General features: G+C 44.9%; 1 protein-coding gene across 1 annotated transcript in view; it reads left to right on the top strand.

Annotated features, from left to right (window-relative positions):
• The first annotated feature begins 1,153 nt into the window (after nucleotides 1-1,153).
• LOC143804635 (regulator of microtubule dynamics protein 2-like) overlaps nucleotides 1,154-9,058 on the top strand; it is a 161,323-nt gene continuing 153,418 nt past the window's right edge. The window contains exon 1 of the mRNA XM_077282913.1: nucleotides 1,154-1,392. The gene's annotated coding sequence lies outside the window, so the exon portion shown is untranslated. The remainder of the gene's footprint in view (nucleotides 1,393-9,058) is intronic.

Here is a 9,058-nt window from a genome sequence, read left to right as displayed (position 1 = left end):
CGGGGACGCAGCGTCCCCGCAAGGCATATCACAGGGCCCTATGGGAGAGAGCGATCATCCCGGATGTGAAGAGTTAACACATCCGGCATGATCGCGTCCCATTAAGGGGGCGGGGCTTAGCGCCGAGCGGCTTCGCCGCTGCGGCGATACCGCCGCCCATCCGTACCGTGGAGACATACCCATACCCTTAGTTGCAAAAAAAGCAGTAAAGCCGCACCCTATAATTATATAGTCTCTATGGACATCAGGGAGCACGTCCTCACCAGGGGGTCCATCCCAGATAGAACATCCAAATCCAAACTGAAGAAAAGGACAGCGCCACACCGGATAGTGAAAAGCAGCTCACATATTTATTCTGCCTCCTGCGGCAACGTTTCGGTCCGAAGACAAGTATGTGAGCTGCTTTTCACTATCCGGTGTGGCGCTGTCCTTTTCTTCAGTTTGGATTTAGAACACAGTATTAGGGCTCATACATGCGAGAAACTCGGATAAGTCTCGCACGTCACCCGACACTCGGATCGGAGCGTGCGGCTCCATGTATGGCTCTGTGGCCGCATGCTCCGATCTGAGTGCCGGGTATTGACGTGCAAGACTCATCCGAGTTTCTCGCATGCGAGTACGAGCCCTATGGGTATGTGTCCATGTTCAGGTTTGCTTCAGGCTTTGGTCAGGATTTTATGCAGGTAAAATCCTGACCAAAAATGCACCTGAGGTCACTGGCAGGTCACCTGCGGTGTTCCTGCGTGTTTTGCTCATTGTAGCAACATGCTGCGTTCGGAAAAAACTTGCGGGAAAAACGCATGCGTTTTTTAATGCACAGTGGAGACGGGATTTCATTAAATCCCCTCCACTATGCTGTAACATCTGGACGCTGCGTTTTTTACGCTGCGGCTCAACGCTGCGTCAAAAACGCAGCGTTTCCTGAACGTGGACACATACCCTTAAACGGTAACACTGGAAGCGTGGGGGGTCTATATACCAGGGCCAGGACTTTATATGGCCAATGATAATAATTATTAATATCTACACACGTTTTACATATATTAATATTTATATATATAGTATGGGGTGACGGGGTACAATGCATTTTCTCAGCTTCTGAATATATGTTTTAATTACATATATATATTTATATTATACACTCTCTCTCGTAGCAGTGTCCTTGTGACTCCCAGTGTCCTTGGACCCCCCAGGGCACCAGACCTCCGGCATCTCCTGCACCAGCACTCCTCGTGCTTCCACATCCCGCCTACATTGTGTCAGAGGGGGGGGGGGACCTTTTCTCTTCCGGAACTAATGTTTCTTCATTCCTGTGTAGCAACCGAGACCGCGCTGCTGGCACACACCGAGGTGTCAAGTCCGAGGAGCAGCTGCTGGAGACGTAACACAGTGGTGAGTGCACTGACTGGGGGCTGTCGTGTCCCCTCACTGACCTGTGCGGCTGCTGCTGGAGCAGTCACTCTGTGCAGGGAATACTATCATGGCAGTGACAATAGCTCACAGCAGCACATAGGAAACCAAGGGGAGGTTTATAGCCAGGCTTATAGAGATAAGCTATGTATATTTGGTCAGACATTACTGACTATAAACCTTCCCCAGCATGCTGTACATCCCTCTGGCTGTGGAGGTGGATCAGCATCCATCTTTCCCTGACCTCTGTCTCTGGGAGATGATGAGAAAGCTTCGCAGACACAAGTCCAAATAACTTTTATACTGTCATAAATAATTTCCACTGTTCAAGGGTCAAAGCCGACTCCGTTTCAAAGATCAATATGATGTTATTGCAGGTTAGGTGTGAATTGATTGACAGTTTGTAGGTTCATTGTACTGTAATGGGGATGTGTCTTCATTAGTGATTAGTAAACGTGCTCGGATAAGGTGCTATCCATGCTCTGGTGCTAACTGAGCGTCTTCGGCGTGCTCGAATAATATGTTCGTGTCTCCTGCATGTCTCCTAGCTGTTAAATAGCTGCAACGCATGCAGTGATTACCTAAGAAAGAGGTAATCCATACGTGTTGTGGTTGTCGAACAGCAGCGAGACATGCAGGCGTTGGGACACAAACATATTATTCGAGCACGCCAAAGACACTCGGTTAGCACCCAAACACAGATAGCGCCTTATCCGAGCACGTTCTTTCATCACTAGTCTTTATATAAAATATCACTGGTCAAGCAAAGTGATCTGTAGAGTCCGCATTTTACTGTCCTGGTACGTGGAGTTGTCCTGTCACCCTTCCCTGATTAGATGGTCAGATTAAAAAAAAAAATCAGCAACCAGTAGCTTAAACATTGGGAGAATATTTGCTTAAGTTAATGTGCTGTCAATATTTGACGTCGTGGGCATGTACCTTAAGGGTGATCCATGTTAGAGACACTATGAATGTCACTATAAAAATTACATTTCTCAGGAGTAGACACCAGTACCTCTGCTTAAAACTTATCCCATGACTGTTTTTTTTTACTAAACCAATATGCTTCTGGGTACGCCTATAGAACTCATACAAAATAACGTATTCAGGATCTGTGGAAATATCTTGAATAATACAGTCATACATATAGCAACCAACATGGGAATAGCTGAGCACATGCCCGGTACTCCCCATTGACTGTAATGAGAAATGTGTGCCGCAGGCTCTCCTTTTAGGCATCTATATTATACCTTCTCAGCACGATGCTGCGTTTTGCTGCTTGTCTGTTGGTTTCAGGCTTGTGCGGCTTATTGCTAATACATTGGGTTTAGTTTAGGACACATGCGGCATCTGAGCATCCTCAGACTAGCAATAGAAGGTACACCAACTACACTGCTCAAAAAAATAAAGGGAACACTAAAATACCACATCCTAGAAATCACTGAATAAAATATTCCACTTGTAAATCTTTATTCACTACATAGTGGAAAGCGTTGATAACAATAAAACATAAAAATTATCAATGTAAATAAAAATTAATATCTCATGGAGTACTGGAATTGGAACGATACTCAAAATCAAAGTGGAAAATCAAATTACAGGCTGATCCAACTTCAGTGGAAATGCCTCAAAACAAGAAAATTATGCTCAGTAGTGTGTGTGGCCTCCACGTGCCTGTATGACCTCCCTACAACGCCTGGGCATGCTCCTGATGAGGCGGCGGATGGTCTCCTCCCAGACCTGGACCTCCCAGACCTGGACTAAAGCATCCGCCAACTCCTGGACAGTCTGTGGTGCAACGTGACGTTGGTGGATGGTGCGAGACATGATGTCCCAGATGTGTTCAATCAGATCAGTTCTGGGGAACGGGCGGGCCAGTCCATAGCTTCAATGCCTTCATCTTGCAGGAACTGCTGACACACTCCAGCCACATGAGGTCTGGCATTGTCATGCATTAGGAGGAACCCAGGGCCAACCGCACCAGCATATGGTCTCACAAGGGGTCTGAAGATCTCATCTCGGTACTTAATGGCAGTCAGGCTACCTCTGGCGAGCACATGGAGGGCTGTGCGGCCATCCAAAGAATTGCCACCCCACACCATTACTGACCCACTGCCAAACTGGTCATGCTGAAGGATGTTGCAGGCAGCAGATGGCTCTCCACGGCATCTCCAGACTCTGTCACGTCTGTCACATGTGCTCAGTGTGAACCTGCTTTCATCTGTGAAGAGCTCAGGGCGCCAGTGGCGAATTTGCCAATCCTAGTGTTCTGTGGCAAATGCCAATCGTCCTGCACGGTGTTGGGCTGTGAGCACAACCCCCATCTGTGGATGTCGGGCACTCAGACCTTCCTCATGGAGTCGGTTTCTAACAGTTTATGCAGACACATGCACATTTGTGGCCTGCTGGAGGTCATCTTGCAGGGCTCTGGCAGTGCTCCTCCTGTTTCTCCTTGCACAAAGGCTGAGGTAGCGGTCCTGCTGCTGGGTTGTTGTCCTACAGCCCCCTCCATGTCTCCTGGTGTACTGGCTTGTCTCCTGGTATAACCTCCAGCCTCTGGACACTACGCTGGCAGACACAGCAAACCTTCTTGCCACAGCTCGCATTGATGTGCCATCCTGGATGAGCTGCACTACCTAAGCCACTTGTGTGGGTTGTAGAGTCTGTCTCATGCTACCACGAGTGTGAAAGCACAACCAACATTCAAAAGTGACCAATACATCAGCCAGAAAGCATTGGTACTGAGATGTGGTCTGTGGTCCCCACCTGCAGAACCACTCCTTTATTGAGGGTGTCTTGATAATTGCCAATAATTTCCATCTGTTGTCTATTCCATTTGCATGTGAAATTGATTGTCAAACAGTGTTGCTTCCTAGGGGGACAGCTTGATTTCACAGAAGTTTGATTTACTTGGACTTATATTCTGTTGTTTCAGTGTTCCCTTTATTTTTTTGAGCAGTGTGTTATTAAGCAGTTATGGCCACAACATTTTCTGCCACAGTGTTACATGTCAGTCAGCTAGTGCCTTCTGCGTGGCACAGTAAGTGAATCTAACAGTTGTTCATTTTATAAGATTGATGCTTTAGAGCACTGAAAACTTATTCTAAATCGGTTCAGCTAAAACTTTATATTACGGTAATTAAAAATATGTACATTTAAAATGGTATTAATTGAAATTTCTGCTATTCCTTTGCTTAAAATGAATGTCATTAGATTCATGTGCCCGAACCACATGCAGCATGAATCAGAGATTAGCTGCGCTACTTCAACCAGGTGTGTATTACACTGTGATGTTCTGGAGAAGACACTTTGCAAAGTCATCCAGGTACTATAGAGAGAGGCCTGACTAGTCTAGGGCGGCCTCTCGCTGTCCCATTCCCTTTAAAAGGTTGTTTAACATTGAATTTTTTAACGTGGTAGCAGTCCTATCACTTGGACCCCCATCGATCCAGAGAATGGGGCTCTGAAATGCTCTGATGGAATAGAGCGTTGTTCTCACTAATTTCACAATCCCATAGAGAATGCTTAAAGTTCCATTTACTCGGACATGTCAGAGCCCCATTCTTGGTATTTTGGGGTCCCAGCAGAAAGACCCCATTGCTCAGCAGGGCGTAATGGGTATGAGTATTTTTTCTCAATGATTAATAGTCTTTCATACATAGGGGCATGTTCGTACGTTGTGTACCTTACACGTTTTTGTCACTTTTTTATTTGCGTTTTTCACGCCTTAATTTGAATATTTGAAAAGTGTTGCAAAAACGCTGAAAGAATGGACATCTGCATATACACGGACAGGGAGTGCCCTGGGCCGGCTGACACTGAGGACCGAACTAGATGCTGGAGAAGGGTAGTTTGAATCTTTTTGCGCATCTTTAGTACCATGTAGTTTTGGTGCCAATATAAGTCTATAGATAAAGATTGACAGATTCCCCAAGCAAGTTTCATTACTTAAAAATAGAATCATGTTTATAGTGGTCAGCTTCACTGCCATATAGAATTTGCCCGTGGCCCACAAACATTGCGGGGTAGATTTCCTAAGACTGCCTAGTTTTTAGAAGGTGAATGATTACATTGACCAGTCTGTGTATGTCCGTCTCATCATCTTGGTGAATCTTTAGACTATTTATAGGCTTACTTTGTGCTAGAAATTTTCCTAAAAATTTTACAGCAATTTTGCTGTACTTTACTGTACTTTAAAGAGCTGTCAATATGATTTGGCAATGCACAGTGAACACATGGCTAAAATGGCACTGTTATACAAATTTATGCATTTTGGTGAAGAAATCCGTTTTGTTTTCATTAATCAGCATTTGAAGTTTTCTTCTAATGAGATTTAAGAGCACAGGGTCTTACTGGTAACAAATTTTATTGTAGACCAGCCAGGAAATCAATTTGCACACTTGCCACATACGGCAATGACAGCACTGGCTCCAGATTTCTAACATTAGACCGGTCACCGAAAAATAAGTGACCTGTCATTCAAACACTGGAGGCCAACAGAGGAGATGGGTCAGGGGTAGAAGACCTAGTGCAAAGTCCACAAAGTCCCTGTGCACTAAAATCTCGTTAGTGGAAAACTTCAAATGCTGAGTAAAGAAGGACAAATAAGAGGATTTCTTTATCACAGGTATCAAATTAATCTGTTTAACATTACCATTATAGCCATGTCCTTACTTTACATTGCAAAATTGTGCTGACCGTTTCTTTTTAACCCTTTCACAACCTTTGATGTATCTATTCATCATGTTCGGAAAAGGTTCCAGACTTTTGACTTATGGGTATGTCATGACGATCGCGCGTGGCACAGGATCTGTGACCTTGCGTTTGCAGCCGGAGGCTTGGCTTAAGTTATAACCGAGCTCCGGCTGTCATAGCCAGCACCATTTCACCCCCTAAATGCCGCAGCATCTAGAAGAATGGGAGAAGTAGAGGGCTCGCTCTCCCTTACGATCGATGCCCTCGTGATATCATCGCGAAGGCCTGATTGTTGCCTTGGGATCGAAAAGTCATCATAGCCAGCTTGCAGCAAGCTTTTGAGCCCATGCCCTGAGCATGGTCTATGAGGCTACTGTCAGTGTAGTACTGCATTATACCAGGAATCAGTCCTAAAAGTTACTCCCATAGAGGTCTAAGTAAGAAAATAAAAGTTAAAATATTTTAAAATAATCATAAAATAAAGAACAAAAAAGTGGAAAATATTAAACCAATAAATACGATAAGTATATTTGTGTAAAAATAAATAAAATTCACGTATTTGGTATTGCCATGTCTGGAACAACCCTACCTACAAAACTGTCGCAGTAGTTAACCCCCTGACCCTTTCATGACCTATGATGTATTGTTACGTCATGGTTCTTGTCCCGGAATTTGATGCGGGCTCTGGCGCTGAGCCTGCAACTTTTCCGTCACATGACAGCTGATTGATCAGCTGTCTACTGCCCCTAACAGCATCAGGTGGAATCACGATCCACCCACGGCATTTAAATTGAAAAAGGCTGCTGTTAATCTGTGACTGCGGCATTTAACATGATTGTGCCGGAAGCGTGTCACAAACACCACCCATTGGCGCCCATCACGTGATCATGGGGCGCCGAAGGATTGGCATGACAACTGGTGGTCTGCAGAAGACCCCCCTGCTTGTTATAGCAGATGATTTTGCTTCAGCCCTGCTATGTGTAGCACAAGTGATCAGACGAGCGCTGCTTCAAGTCTCCTAAAGAGACTATTTTTAAAAATATTTTAAAAATGTAGAAGCTCAAACCACCCCACTTTTTAAAATAAAAATTACACATATTTAGTATTGCCACGTTCAGAAACCCGATCTGTAAAAATATAAAAAGAATTACCGGTAATCCGATCAGTAAACTGCGTAACGGAAAAAAAATAAAAACTCCAGAATTACTTTTTTTGGTCATTGCAATAACAGGCGGTCAAAATATTGTATCTACCCCAAAATGGCATCAATAAAAACGTCAGCTCGACGCACAAAAATTAAGCCTTCACTCAGCCCCAGATCCCGAAAATTGGAGATGCTGCGGGTCTTGGAAAATCCTCCCTTTTTTATTTTATTTTTTTCAAACTGTGGATTTTTTTCACCTCAAAAATCAAAAAGAACGTATACATGTTTGGTATCTGCGAACTCGCAATGACCTGGAGAATCATAATACAGGTCAGTTTTAGCATCTAGTTAACATGGTTTAAAAAAAGACCCAAAACAATTGTGGAATTGCACTTTTTTTGCAGTTTGACCGCACTTAGAATTTTTTTTTCTCATTTTTCAGTATACTATAAGGCAGTGTTCCCCAACTCCGGTCCTCAAGAGCCACCAACAGGTCATGTTTTGAGGATTTCCTTAGTATTGCACAGGTCATTGAATGCTTGCCTGTGCAGGTGATGCAATTATCACCTGTGCCATATTAGGCCAGTCTCACACGTCCAGATAATTCCAGTACTGGAAAAATCGGTACCGGAGTTATCCGTGTCCGTGTGCTCACGTGGCACATCAGTGTGGCACACGTACGGCAGCCATGTGCCGACTGGGTACCACACGGACCGTGCAGGAGACAGCGCTAGAGTTAAGCGCTGTCCCCTGCTTTGGGTGCTGAAGCCGCCATTCATTTATTCTCTCCAGCAGCGTTCGCTGGAGAAGGAATGAAAAATCATTGTTTTTTTATTTTTTTTGTTGTTAAAATAATGTTCCCGGTAACCAACCCCCTCCCACCCCCTGTGTGCCCGCCCGCTGGAAAGAAAATACTCACCCAGCTCCCTCGATGCGTCCTCTCAGCGTCGCAGCTCGTCCTGTATGAGCGATCACGTGGTACCGCTCATTACAGTGATGAATATGCGGCTCCACCCCTATGAGAGCTGCAAAACATTTAAAAAAGCTATATAAATGTGGTATCGCTGTAATCATACTGACTTGAAAAATAAAGCTGCCTTACCACTTTTACCGCACTGTGAACGGCATGGTTTGCCAGGAATCATGACCAGAAGCTCGTTTGCTGAGCTTCTTTAAACCACTGAATTAATAGACATCAGAAGACTTCCTAGTAGATTTTTATTGATGTGTCAACTGTGGGAACATCTCAGAATCATGCCTGAACAAGCACAAAAGAGAAGATTGACGGCTGCCAGGATTATGGACTCAGCAAAGGTCTGTACTTTGAGGAGGGCGAATACCGCTGTCAAAAGCTCACCAGATCTGATGCTGACCTCACCACCCAAGCAGGGGATTTCCCTCCACCAAGAATGCACTTCCCCTGCTCAAACGTGTGTGTCACAGGAGACAAGACATGAAGATGACAAAGCAGCATCTTCCCTTGGGATTAATCTACAACAAACTGCAGATCACAAAGAGAAGAGAATGGTTCCTTGCCCTTCAGCTGGACTTTCCCTTTCTCCAGCTCCAGCCGTGTTGCCAGAGCCCGAACAGCACGGTAACTATCAGAAGTCCCTGTCCCAGCTGACGCTCACACCAGATCGTGACAACAGAAGGGGGCATCACATAACAAGGTACATAGACCAGCAACATTTAAGAACTTTTAATGAGCATTTGGGGGAAGCACAGCACGTTCCTCCGCTATTAAAGGGAGATGTGAATACTAATAATCCGAACCAAGCGTCGCAGCTGCTTCCAACACAGAATGGA

The sequence above is a fragment of the Ranitomeya variabilis genome, chromosome 2, assembly GCF_051348905.1.
Source record: "Ranitomeya variabilis isolate aRanVar5 chromosome 2, aRanVar5.hap1, whole genome shotgun sequence".
Taxonomy (NCBI): domain Eukaryota; kingdom Metazoa; phylum Chordata; class Amphibia; order Anura; family Dendrobatidae; genus Ranitomeya; species Ranitomeya variabilis.
The sequence above is the reverse complement of the archived record's forward strand: the minus strand, read 5'-3'. Positions and strand labels throughout refer to the sequence as shown.